This window comes from Podarcis melisellensis (genome assembly GCF_964234715.1).
Source record: "Podarcis melisellensis genome assembly, chromosome: 12".
Taxonomy (NCBI): domain Eukaryota; kingdom Metazoa; phylum Chordata; class Lepidosauria; order Squamata; family Lacertidae; genus Podarcis; species Podarcis melisellensis.
Genome location: NC_138544.1, coordinates 14,147,885 through 14,162,353, shown reverse-complemented (window position 1 = coordinate 14,162,353; position 14,469 = coordinate 14,147,885). Strand labels below are relative to the sequence as shown.

Sequence of the window (14,469 nt, the reverse complement as noted above, 5' to 3'; positions counted from 1 at the left end):
AAGCAAATTATTTAATACATAATCTAAAAATAATTTCCATAATATAAAATGAAAATCAAATCTAAAACTGCTACATTGAAGATTTTAACATTTACTTTGGTCTCCATGTGGCTTAATTTGTTTTCTTTTATTTATATATGCTTCACTAATTGCGCTTTCCAAAACTGATATAATGATTACAGGAGTTAACCGATTGCAGATAGGATATTTTAACGGAGCAATCCTTTATATATCTACTCAGAAAAAGCACCATTGACTTACTCCAGTTGTGGCTGCAATTCTGTAGATACTTACATGGGAGTATTTGGCTTACTTTTTATTTATTTCAACCATTTGTACCCCATTCTTCAGCCAAAAAGGCTCCAAGGGTAGCTTACACAAAATCAATTAAAACAAGGTGACCCTTGCCTGCAGGTTTGCAATCTAAAAAGCATGAAACACAAGGAAAAGGAGACAGAGAGGGAAGAGCGGATGAAAACAAACTCGAGCACTGATTCTTAAAGAGTTCTTATAATGACCAGCTGGCATAGAAACAATCCAGGGGCATGAGGCACCTGATGGAGGTAGTCTCTCACCTGGATTGTCCTTCCTATCTTTTCCATTGAGGCAGTCTGACGGAACAGCTGCTGCCAGGCGATAGTTCAGCAAGAGCAGGCCTCAATAGGACTTCCCTTTTTTATTGTACTTCTAGGCTGTATGCACACAATACCTTTAAAGCACATTTGAAACACATTCCCTCCCTCAAAGAATTCTGAGCAGTGCAGTTTACCCCTCACAGTTACAATTCCCAGCAACCCTTAGTAAACCATAGTGCCCAGAATTCTATAGATCAGAAAGAACAGAGTTTCGAAGGAAGATTGTGGAAACATTTGTTGTTGTTTAGTCGTTTAGTCGTGTCCGACTCTTCGTGACCCCATGGACCAGAGCACGCCAGGCCCTCCTGTATTTCACTGCCTCCCGCAGTTTGCTCAAACTCATGCTGGTAGCTTCGAGAACACTGTCCAACCATCTCGTCCTCTGTCGTCCCCTTCTCCTTGTGCCCTCCATCTTTCCCAACCTCAGGGTCTTTTCCAGGGAGTCTTCTCTTCTCATGAGGTGGCCAAAGTATTGGAGCCTCAGCTTCAGGATCTGTCCTTCCAGTGAGCACTCAGGGCTGATTTCCTTAAGAATGGATAGGTTTGATCTTCTTGCAGTCCATGTGGAAACATTACTTAAATGCAAATATGGCCATTGTAAACCAACAAGGGCAGTCCATACATGGAATGGATGGGAAGAGCCTCTCTGTGCAATCCCCTTCTTATTCAGAGGCATGGATGTTAACACATGTTCCTTGGAGAAGGAAAACAACTTCCAGGCTTGGATAGAGAATCATAGAATTGTGGAGTTGGGAGGCACCACAAGGATCATGTAGTCCAACCCCTTGCAATGCAGGAATCTTTTGTCCATTGTGGGGCTTGAACCCATGGCCCTGAGATGAAGACTCTCCTGCTGTACCGACTGAGCCATCCCTGAAGACATGCTCACTCATAGCTTGACAAGAGCTGAATCAAAAGCACATCTGCTGCCCATATTGTCAATTGCCTCTTGGGAAAGTCCTGGGTGGGAGCAGAATACTGTTAGCAACTTCCCTGTTTCTCACCCAAAGTTGACATCCATCCATTTGGCAAGGCACAAAGGCTGACATGCACCAACATATGTTCGGTCTGCTACTGGGTGGGTAAGGATCTCTGGATCAAGGCCTACGTGTTTATCACTAAATGTGAAAGGCTTGGACGTGAGCAGTGCATTGACTTAAGTTCATTTTGTACTGTGTTGCGTAACTTAAATAGAACGCTCTTATAGTTTGCTGTCAAATAAAAATAGTTCAAAATCAATTCTTTAAATACCAGACACCGCAGTTACGCAGTTATTAACCCTGGGTGTCTGCTTTTCTTCACAAATTGCACTCTAGAGACAAATCAAAGATTACATCTGTTTCTATTTAAAAAACAAAAGCCAGTGGTTAAGGCTCTTTAACATCACTTTCAACAAAGATATGTATTCAGAATAACTTCTAAATGTCAACAAGCCAGATTAATTAATTATTACAGTACTTCAGTTCACCCAAACTGCATTAATTACTATTAATTCAGACAGAGCCCAAATGGGGAGGGGAGTGCATTTCATTAACGTTTTTAGCAGTCTCAAAAGGCACCCCTCATTTCCTTGATCATTTTGCTGGTTGTTTCAAAAATCCAGTGCAAGTGTTCTGGGTGAGGGCAATGCTTTGTAACTGGCCTCATTTTTAATAAGTGAAAACTTTGAGTGATTCACTGAACACAGGTCCCTTGTAGGTAGAATGACATTGAAGGAATAAATTTCTAAAAAGGGTGTTCTTACTTAGAGAAATATTAGAGCTTTGACTTTTCACATTAAACTACTGTGCTATACTGCTGTTGTTTGCACTGTATTGGCCATGTGGCTACCCTGCAGACAACAGCATCAACAAAAATTGCTTCATTGCTTTTTCATTGTGATTCTTGATTACGCCACAAGGTTGGCTATATTCTTTTGGTATACTTGAACGGTACTTTCAGGACTGGACTTTTGACCTAAAGTCCAGAGCTCCACTCAGCAGATTGAGCAGGAGCCCCCCCCCCAAATTCTCCAGGTCTGGCTTATCACATTTTATTGTTAAGTGAAGTATGCGTTACTATGCAAAGAACCCTGCAGAAACATTAAGTCCAGGGTCAACTGCACCATTGTATACTTATTCCACAAAAGAGTAGTTGGTAGTTCAATGCAGCACTGTTGTGTAATTCACTAGGCATGCCATAAAGTGGCAGTATGCAGGCTGGGAGAAATCTCTAATAAATTCATTCCTTGGGTTTTATCTCCACTGGGTGCTAACCTCTTGGCACCTTTCTCTAAGGAGTAATGATTGTTTTGCACAGTGAATCAAGCTTATGATGGAATGTGTAATACAATGCTTCTAAGAGCTAAAATAGCTATTTGCTTTACTTGAAGGGAAGTTTTTCATACATATCTGTTTGTTTTACCCCCCACCCCTTTTCCCTTTTAGACTGAATCCTTCGTTTTGGTTTTCTTTTTCTTTTTCTGGTTGAAGTATCATTTGTGCAAGCAATGAACAGATTGATGAAATGAGGGAAAAAGTAGCATATGAATGCTTAGGCTATTGAGGAAAACATATTGCTCTCCCAGATTGGTGATGCTTCTTTTCTTCCAGCAGGCTGTGTTATGACCAGGGCATTGTGCGTGTTATGTAGTCAACACAAATAAACAAAATAAGCACAACTCAAAATTCTTGCCACCCCAGATTTAAAACAAAAAACTTAAATGGATAAAGACTTTACTTGTTACTGAAAATACCATATAAAAGGTGCCAGGCAAATCTCCAAGGAGGTTTCTCCGTAGTTGAGGTGCCACCACTGAAAAGGCCCTCTTCTTGATATCCACCTGCTCTACTTTGCTTGATATGTGAACCTAGAACAGGGCATCTAAAGAAGATCTTAATGTTCAGGAAGTTATATGCAGGAGGGGGCAATCTTTCAGGTAATCTGGTCCTAAACAGGAGGCCCCATTAGCTAAAGTGGTGCTTCAGGTTAAAAACAGTTTCAGGTTAAGAACGGACATCCGGAACGAATTAAGTACTTAACCCGAGGTACCACTGTAGTCTTTCTACCACTACTATGCATCTACTTGATCCCATAGAGTTGTAGTGTGAAAAACACTTGCACTGCACTTCAGACACTTATGATAGACACACATTTTTCTACACAAAGAGGATGTTCATACAGAAAACATATGTGCCCTTCGTAGGTGGCAAGTCAATAATGTTACTGCATTCACATGAATCCGCCTGGGTAGATTAATGTTTTTATTAAGCCATGGATGTTGTGATCAGAAGGTTACCTGACCAAACATAACAATTCTATTTCCAAAGGCTGGAAGGAACTTCTTGTAGCTTAATACCTTTGTCACGGTGCTACACCGTTAAGATATTCTGAGGGAAGAGTGCCACCTGTTGATTTGCCCACAACCATCTCTTGCATCTCTTAGCATGGAAACCTGCCAATGGACATAATGGTCTATTTATAGTCCCGCTTCGGTTATTGGAGCTGACTTGAGTAGCGTGTCTTCAGGCTAAGTCTGTCACCTTGCAAGCCTTCAAAACCCAAAGCTGGCAAAAGGCTTGAGCTTGGCTACAGCAGGGACTCCATATAGAAAACTAAGAGAAGTATCTTTCTGTAGGCTGGCTGTCAGGTTGGCTCATCAGCTAGAGCAGGCACAGATTGCTTCCATCCTGCATCAGACAAAAATAGCTTAGAAAGGGCATGTCTCACTGGAGGCTGAATCCAACCTGCAAAGCAGTTGTATCTGCCTGCCTTCCATTCCAGTGTCCAAGCCAAAAATTTGATCAGTGAGGTCAATTTCCCCCCTCACAGCTCGTTTTTTTTTTTTAAATCCATGTGAAAGATACCATACATGTAAAAGCATTAGTCTTCTACTAACAGCCATGGAGAATTGTTAAGATTGTTAAGATGCTGACTTCAGAACTACAGTTCCTAGCACCCTTAGCAACTTACAGTTCCCAGGTAGATTCATATTAAAATGAAAATGAAATGAAAATGGCTCACAGTCCTTTGTGATTTTACAGTTAACTAATGCAGCCATAGAGAAACCTCCCTTACTCTAGGAAACACATCCATTTCAATCTCACATAAATCATGAAATAATTATGCACCACATACTACTCTTGTCTCTCTTTTGAGTAGGTTGTATACCAGTGTCAGTAAGTTTAATAAGCTGTTGTCCTGAACCTCGCCAAGGCACCCTGATGTTGACGTTTTCTCCACATGAAGCTCATGCAAGATGTCAGGCTATAGACAAGATTTATATTTTGCAATGCAGTTCCATTTTGCAGTCTTTTTCTTCAGGCCAGCTTGTGAGAGGAAGTTCCCATAAGGGAAGTTATGTTGGGAGACTACAGGCAAATAGGTGGAGGACCGCAACATTTTCCCCAGCCAGGAATTCTGTGCCTTTAACAGCAAAGTGACAGGCAGAAATTGAGGAGGTGGTGTGTTCCCTATGATGCTGTGGAAAAAACTTCCAGATGACTTGGTGGCCATCACCACATTCTGTGGTAAAATGTTCAATTTTTTAATTATGGCGTGTGTGAAGAAATATTTCCCTTTGTCACGAATCCCCCACCATTCAGCATCCACAATCTTTTGAGGTCAGGGTGACTGGAAATAAAATCAGAGGAGAACATTTTTTTTTTTAAGTTTTATTGTCAGGTGAGCAATAACGAGATAGTGGTAATGATTCAGCTCTGCCTCCTGCTTGGATAATCGGAGATTCAGATGGCCCCCAATACGGGGAAAATATCTTCATTGGTACGCTGCTGTTCCTATGAGTAGTTCCGGATAGCTTGGGAATTGTTGACATTCAGTTCTTAGAATAGATTGGGATTTTCCATCAAGTGTGTATACATCAAGGTGTGTGTGGAGGAGGGATGTAGAAAACTTAATTAATTAGAATATACTTAAATAGACCTTTAAAATGTGGCATGCTTTACTGATAGTTACGGTCCTCTAGGCCAGCATGAGAGACAGTGAGTTGCCTAAGGCAATTAATATCACAGAGAAGGGATTGGGGCTCAGACCTCCACAAGCCATGTATCCACCGCAAGAAGAATCAGGAATCTTTGGACCTGTAGATGCTGTTAGACTAGAACTCCTCTCAACCCTGATCAGTGCCTAAGACTGATGGGAGTTGGAGTCCCAACAACACCAGCAGGGCACCACACCATGCCTGCTCTCCAATATTACTAGTTCTCAACTGGAAAATGGCACCTGCCCCTTCAGAAGCTCAGAAAACATCTTTGCATCTAGCACTGCAGGTGGCATTAATTATTGTAGCAATTTCTGTCTCCAAGCCTTGTCAAACTTCTACTCTGCCAATTGCTGTCTATTGTGACACACTAACAATATCCAGTGATTTCCCAGAAATCAAGATGTTGGGTACAGGACACCAGGCAGCCCTATTATTCATTCCTAAAAGAATATTTATTCATTTCTTCAGAGTGCCTCTTTATAGTGTCTTTATAGTTCTAAATTGAAGGACGCAGATGTGTTGGGCCTCCAGTCCAAATTCTTAAATTAAGCATGAATTGCCTAGGAGATTTCCCAGTCTTGTTGTTTGTTACATCAAACCTACTGCCAGCTTTATTGCTCAGAGAGGCAACCACCTCGCCGAGAAGCTCATTTGGGCTCAGCTACAAAAGCTGTAAGTGCTGCCTTGAGACATTCATAGCCTGCTTTCTGCAGGCACCTGCGATTTTTTAATAATGCCATCAAATTCTTGTTGATAGAAGCTGAGCATCTGTAGGATAAGAAAACCTATAAAGAAAAGTTTAATTCTTACCCCCATTATGTCATTCGTTCTGTTTGCTTGGGTTGAAGCTGTCTGCCTTGAAAGGCTGCAAAACCTCAGTGCTGCTATTGTTTGTCTGCTTATATATCAAATGAGTCATTCAGATTGAGCATTGCTAGAATATGAAGGTATCATGAAAAGATCTGGATAAAAGCACTGGATTCTTGTTGTCAAGTAGAAATAGAGCCTTAATATTATCCTCTTCTTTCACAGAAAAGTTTAAGGGTTGGTTTTTGTTTTTTTTACAGAAACTAACCAGCATATAGAGCTTAATTAAACTGACAAAAAATGTAATATGATGATTCCATTTAATTGACCTTTATTAAAGGTTTCTGCCTTGGGTGCAAGCAATTGTGGGCATCTCATTACAGATTTTTTAAAGTCCTTTTAAATAAGATGTTCTGAAACTGTTTTTTTCTCAAAGAGAATTATTCAAGATTAATGCAAGAAAATGCATCAGTATAAGTAGGGGTCTGCCACCACAGTTTTCTCAAGTTCATCTTTATAATTTGAAATAAGAGTTCAGTCATGTTGAAAATTACTTTTAAGTTTTCCATCTAGCTCTTGAACTCATTGTCCACATTTGACTTGAACACATTCTCACCATTATTAGTTTTGGGTGATCTGCCTACTACCCTTCCTGGGAAAAGGGATCTTTTCACTGTTGTGCATGCCTTGGTAACTTCCCCATTGGACCACTATAAAGCACTCTACATGGTGCTATTCTTGAATGTGGTTCAGAAAATGCTGTACAGAATTCAGCAGCATATAACACACAAAAACTATTTTGTATGACCTCCATGAGTTGCCTGTGTCTCCCCTCCCCTCCCAGGCCCAATTCAAGGTGCTGGTACCTACATTTAAAACCCTTTATAACCTGGGTCTGGGACACTTGAGAGAGTGTCTTCTGCCTTACCTACCTTCCTGCTCTTTCAGAGTGGTTACTGAAAAGCCTTCTGCTTGCCACTCCTAAAACATATTTTACAATAGTGACCCCTAAGCTTTGAATTCAGCTTCCTTTTATAGGGCCTTCTCAGTAGTGGCTCCCACCCTGTGGAATGCCCTCCCATCAGATGTTAAGGAGATGAGTAATTATATAACATTTAGGAAACATCTGAAGGCAGCCCTGTATAGGGAAGCTTTTAAAGGTTTTACTATGTTTTTATATATGCTGGAAGCTGCCCAGAGTGGCTGGGACAACCCAGTCAGATGGGCAGCATACAAATAAATTATTATTATTATCATTATTGTCAGGAATTTGTCACTTTGAACCGTGCGTCACCCAAGCTTATTTTAATAGTACATTGGTATCAGTTTGCCCCTCTGCTTTGGTGTCTTGATTTTCCAGATTTCATGGTGTGTTGTTTTAAATCTAGTTCTTCCCTTTGAGAATGTTATATTGCTTTACTAAACATTATGTAAGTATGTTTTTCCTGCCAACCTAGCAGTTTGAAAGCACGTCAAAGTGCAAGTAGATAAATAGGTACCACTCCGGCGGGAAGGTAAACGGCGTTTCTGTGTGCTGCTCTGGTTCGCCAGAAGCGGCTTAGTCATGCTGGCCACATGTCCCGGAAGCTGTACGCCGGCTCCTTCGGCCAATAAAGCGAGATGAGCGCCGCAACCCCAGAGTCGTCCGCGACTGGACCTAATGGTCAGGGGTCCCTTTACCTTTATGTAAGTATGTTTAGTTGCCAGCTGTTTTCATAGCCTATAACACATGATCTACTTCTCTAAGCTGAATCTGCAGGCTTGGCTTTCTCTTGGAGAACGGCCAATGAACTACTTTATGACAGAAAAGCAGGGACTATTGGGTGCAGAAAAGTCCCATTCTGTTTGAACTGCCGCATGTGATACTGTGATGAGTTTATGGCCAGTCCATATCCATCTGATGGTTTGACAGCATAACATATATGTATTATAAGCTTGTGTCTAGCTGACAATCGGATAGGGAGCAAGTGGCAAATTTTTTTCTATAAGAATGCAGAGTAGCTGTGTCTTCTCAGCCACCAAGTGATCACCAAAATGTGCAGCAAAACATCCCATATATGGATCTGGGTTTTAGGGGGAGAAAGGATTCATTTATATGATGCAAAAGAGGTGGATATTTCCTTGTGTTGTTATTTATTTATTCTTAGTGGCAGAGAAGTTTCCTAGTTGTGACCCTACGGTTCAGCTTTCCTGAACCAGGGTAATTCTGTTTGAGTTGGTTTGATGAGTCACCAAGCAACTTGTGTTTACTTTATCTCTCTTTCTGAAATTTGTCCCTGTTACTTTTGGCAACAAAAACAAACACACAAATATTTTAATTTTTATTGTTACAGCTTTCATACTTCATACCCTTTTTTCAAAAGTGTTTTGATATAAACAAATAACCCCCCCCCCCAAAAAAAAAGGCTTGACAACTACAATGTTGTGACAGCTGAAGTAACATAATGTTGTTGTTTTCTTATTACGGGTCCAGTGCAGAAGAAAACAATCACCATAATCATATTCATTAAACAAAGGGATTTAAAGCATCATGGAAAACATCAGCTGAGATTAATTCTCCTGGCATTTGAATCATTATTATTTTTTCCAAATCGTGGCATACAGAGCTCAAAGTGTACTTATTAATATGAAAAATAAAACAACTCCATTCAGGACAGAAAATGTGTTCTGTTTCACTTGTCTCTTCTTGACCATGGGCTTGATATGTAAGCTTCTCTACAGTGGTGATTTCCCAAAGTTTACTGTTCCAGACATTTAAAGTAGGAGACCTATTTTCTCTTCCTCAGTTGTGTTACCACAGGTCTGGCATCAACTATCATGAATCTAATTGAGCCCTTAAATACTCTACCATCCCGCTTTAAGTAAAACCATGAATGTAATACCAGTTTTCAACAGTTGTTTGCCCATTTACAGTGCTCATTTCCTTGAGTTGCTTATCTCCAAACCTCACTGCCTGTGTAACTGCAGTTAAATATAAACGATCTCCTGACCACAACCCCTCCAACACTAGCATATATGTTAATCTCACTGGGGTATATATAATACCATATGTGGATTGCTTTTAAGCTATTTTCTCTGGTATATGGAGACAGATTGCAGCAATTTCACTTTCTAGCAGTTTCACTCTTTGACTAGGAAATTGAATTTCCTTCCCTGCATCTCTATCCCAAACTGCCCTAAGGATGGCAATCTTTCCTGTGACATCTTTTGTTAATATCTTTGAAACCAAAGTCCTCAATTCATCTTCCTTGGCCAAAACCGAGGCCTCCAATGGCATGAGATCCTCTGCTTGCTTCCTCCAGAATCTTTGTTAGAAATAACATAACAGATTGGTTGGGTATTAAGCCAGTTGTTCACTTGCTTGTTGGGCAATTCATCTCCCAGTTATTCTCCTGTGCAGGCGTGCTGCGTTCTGCCCAACATTGGGAGGCGCAGTGTGTGTGTGAAATCATGCGATGGGATGAGGCCTGATGGGGCTGTTGCACTCTCCGAAAGGCCTGATGGGCCCAAGTTGCAGCTGTGGGAAGGCCCAACTGGCTGCAGAATATTGAGGGTGCCCAGCTCCCTTAGTGAAAATTGGGGGGAGGGGCTCGGCTCCCATGGCCCTGCAAAAATGGCACACCTGCTGTGAGTCAGGAGGTGTTACTATAGAAGGCCCTGAGTGAGTACAATCTCTTTCCTTCCCTTCCTCTTAATTGTGTTTCAGTATTCACACACTGTACATGGATGGATGATTTATTGCCACCATTTTGGAAGACCCACAAGGGATTAATTCAGATTCCCATGCTATCCATACCACAATTGTTCACTGAGTGACCATGTTGCTAGCACCTTGTCCACGTACAGCTTGCTTCAGCCTTCATGCTCTTGTTTTGAAGGGTTTCCACTGCTTTCTACCTGACCCTAAATGTCTTTAAACTATTGCTAGATTAGAAATAAACCGTGCACTGACATAGCAGCAAGCTATTCTTTGCTAAAAAGGCTGTCCCAGAGCTTTGTCAGCATGGCTTTCTTTCTCTGCCTTTTTGGTTGCTGGAGAAATAAAACTACACTGGCTTTCTGCCACCCCTATAAATCGAATTCAGATGAACCCGGTCCCTGTATAAGCATTTGGGCAGCACACAGGGCTTGCTGGTGGCACTGACCCAGAGTTTCCATTTGTGGCCTTTGGAGCCTTCACTTGAGGGGTGGCACTGCTCTGCTTCGCATGATCATGGTGGCTTGAGCAAGGGCAGCTGTATATACGAACAAACCCAATATGGAAGAAACAGGGCTGTGAGCTCCTGAAGTATTCACACTGTGGACAGATTAGGCTGTTGTTTTTTAATGTAGCGCAGATCGTCCTTTTAATCTCTAAAAGAAATTATAATCACAAAATACAGTCCAATACCACTGTGTCACCCTTTGGATTTGCATGAAAAACCACCCAGCTGGGAATAAGGCTTACCAAAATAAATCATTGTTTGTGCCAGTTGGAATGGACAAACACAGCGGAGGGGAAGCGAGAGAAAAGGAAAGGGCAGGCTAGCACCAGGGGAGCTTGAGGAATTTCACCTATGTGAACTCTTCTACAGAATGACCTGATCTGTACCTCTCCGACTAATGTGTGGATCAGAACCTAGCCATCAATCAGATTTTGCAGTTCACCAAATGTTGGGACGCAGTTTTAATTTATCAAAATAGGCTATTTTCAGAAGGTTTTTTGTTTTTTGTTTTTAAAGAATAGAATCATGGGTAAATAGACAGATTTGTTAATCCTGAGCTAGGACAGTCCAACATGCAGCCATCCTTTATGCTCAAGTGCAGAGGTTACTGAGATAAATTGTGCCCCTTCCAAAGCAATTTGAATCATTCCTACACCAGTTCTCAGATGTTTTCAATCTGTCTGATGCAGGTTAAATCAACCAACTTGGCACTGAGTTGCTGTAAATTCTTAACTTCAACAAGCCTGTAAATAAACCATTTCACATCTTTTTCCAGACCCGTTCAGCCGTCCTGCATTGCTCTTGAGGGCAATGCTTCAACAGTTAAGGCCGCTTATTCACTCACATGTAATAATTATAGTGTCTGCTTCTTAGAGCTGCCAGAAGCTGCACCCCACCGGGGCGGAAAGTAGTGACAGCAGCAAAGAACAATGCACTGTACAGAATCCTAAGCAGGGATTTGCTTGTTTGTGTGTAATGAAACTTCAGTGCCTTTCATCATGCTGGAGTAAGTTATCGTACTAAAAGCTCTTTCTCTGCATTGCAGTCTGGGCAAGTATAGCGCGGGTGTGCTCAAAGGAGACCCAAACAATGGATAATTTAATTTTGCTGTTGTTGTGTTGTGGCTATTGTAATCTCCCTGGCAATTTTCCATAACAAAGGCAAGTACAAAGCTGGCAGATTTAATTATGGCTGCACCGACTGGTAAGAATGGATTAAGGTTTCTGGTACAAGGATGGGGCAACCTGTTCAGGAGATCTTTTATTTTGTGTGCTAGCTCTAGCGTGAAGTGATGTGTAAAGCTGCACATGGATTAAGAGGGCTTGCTGTACAAGGGCTTTATAATCATAGGGTTGGAACAAATCTGGGGTTTCATTCCCAATGAAAGTTACTTAAAGCATCAATCCCTGTCTGAACCAAGTATTGTCTAGTTAGCCCTTCCAAATAATCTTGGAGGAGCCTTGCCAAACATCTTGCTTACATGTGCAGTTTGTGTACAACAGTTCCCTTCCTTTCCCTTGTGCTACTGGACTGTGCAGTTGCCACCATTCTCTTTTCTAGCATGTGCCACATTCACAAGAGCTTCTGTGCAACACATGACTCTCTTTGCACCATCAAGGATCATACATGTTGCTCTCATTTCCCTCCTCATCTCCAGCCCATTACTTATTGATTTTTTTGCCTCCTTCAGCTTTAGCCCTAATAAGAGGAGAGTGTTGCAATGTGCATGAAAGAGTACATTCAAAATGGTTGAATGAAGCTTTTTATTATCCCCAGTGCTTAAGTTAATTAACCAAGTGATTCTCTGAGTAGTTTGTTTCTTAACAGCAGCCTAATAAGAAGCATATTCAATTCCCACTGAATTCACTCAGAGCATAGACGCTACACTACCTTGCCAGAGAGCGTCTTAAGGGAGTGTATAATCATACTTGAACGACCAATATTTTCATAATGGTTTTGTTTACGTGCTAATAAAATTATTGAAGGAAGGAAAGACCAATACAATGCAATGTATCTGCCAGCCACCAATGCTTAGATATACTGGTGTGTGCTGGAACACACTGATGATTAAAATAGATTTCTGGATGCCAAGAAGATGCAGTGGAATTAAGGAAAACACACAAAGGCTCATGAAGCATTTTTATTTACCAGCAGACACAGCCTATGCTCCCCTCTTAGCAGAAGCACTAGATATCTTATTTTGCTTATGGCAAGTAATAAAACATTTTGCTGAAATTTCTAGCAAGGGGGAAAGGGAAAATAGTGACAACCATCCCAACTGCTGAAAACCTCAGACCACAGAGGAAGGAATGGAGCCCTGATTGACTTCTCTCCCTTGCTAGAAACATCAGAAATCTCTTCTCTACTCTTCACCACATGGCAATAACCTGGCCTGCACATTATCTTCCCCTCATTTTCCATTGTATGTGGAAAGGTAGTGGTGGAAGAGACAATTTCAGCCTCTTTGCTTATCTTGTACCAGGCAATTTAACCCCCTCTTCTCTCTCAGTTTCTCATTTTTCCACTCTTAAGTTCAGTTTTCCACATTTCCTAATCGGTTTGCATTAAAAACATAGTCCTCATGAAAATTCATCAGCACCTTAGTGCAAATCTATCCTAATAGGCATATTTCAATGCAGTTTTGCCTGACCTGCATGATTTCCCCTAATACAGTGGTACCTCGGTTTTCGAACGTCTCCGTTGATGAACATTTCAGTTTTTGAACACTGTAAACCTGGAAGTAAATGCTTCGGTTTTTGAACATGCCTTGGAAGTTGAACATGAAACGCAGCTTCCGTATTGAGTTTCCGTATTGAGTTTTTGGTTTTCGAATGTTTCAGAACTCCAACAGTCTTCCGGAACGAATTACGTTCAAAAACTGAAGTACCACTTTATACTGCTTTTTTAATCATTATTTTCACTATTATATCCTCTGGCAGATCTGACTCAGTTAATTTTCAAGCTCACTGTGAAGTTTAGGAAGTCTTCTTAAGTTCCACGATGGTCTCAACAACATACCCCTCAGATTCATGCTTATTTTTTGTTACCGAGCTTTAGATTTTTCATACCATCAAATGGTAATAAAGTCCTGGGTAAGGGAGAGCTGAGGATTTATGCCTCTGTATCAGGGGTTCCCAGTGGTCCATAACCTTCATTCACGTGGTCCGCGGCCTGTCTGTGGATTTGTGGTTGAAGATGGCACATCCATTGCAATGAGTATTCATACTGATTATTAACTTTATTTTTTTGCTTGTTTTTAAAGTTGTATGTTACTGTATTGTAATTTGAATTCTCTGGAATTACAATTGTAGCTGGGGGCGGGGCGGGAATTAAACAGTCCACCAAGACTCCATATTGTTCTATACTGCTCGTTGGAAAGCCCCCTACCCAAACAAACCTATTATTGAACACTTGAGAAACTGATATAGACTAGAAATAGAGTGGCCCACCCAGGCCTAAATTCCATACATACAGAACTGTATTGGCTGGTCTTGATTTTGAGTCAGCCTGGTCTCAAGGGCTCAGGGTGAATAGCAACCACAAAATAGGAGACATTTCCCCGTTCCCAAAAGGTTTACAAGCATATGCTCAGATTGTGACAGTCTAATTTAGTGCAATTAGGATTAACACCTGGGCTTGGTTTTTACTTTAGAAAAGATTCTTTTGATGACCCTTCCCTTTGACCTATGGCTGAGGCTCTAGTTATTTATGAATCTTGCTTAGATTTATGTGTTCCCCTGCTGTTTCCTTTGCTCCCAAGAAACATCAAGGAAGACAGATTGTCTGTTCCATCAGAGCTTAGCTCTGGGGCTGCTAAGCTGCTAATAAAATCCTTAGTGTA

General features: G+C 41.2%; 1 protein-coding gene across 3 annotated transcripts in view; it reads left to right on the top strand.

Moving 5' to 3' along the window:
• TMEM108 (transmembrane protein 108) overlaps positions 1 to 14,469 on the top strand; it is a 181,766-nt gene that overhangs the window by 35,956 nt on the left and 131,341 nt on the right. The window lies entirely within an intron of this gene.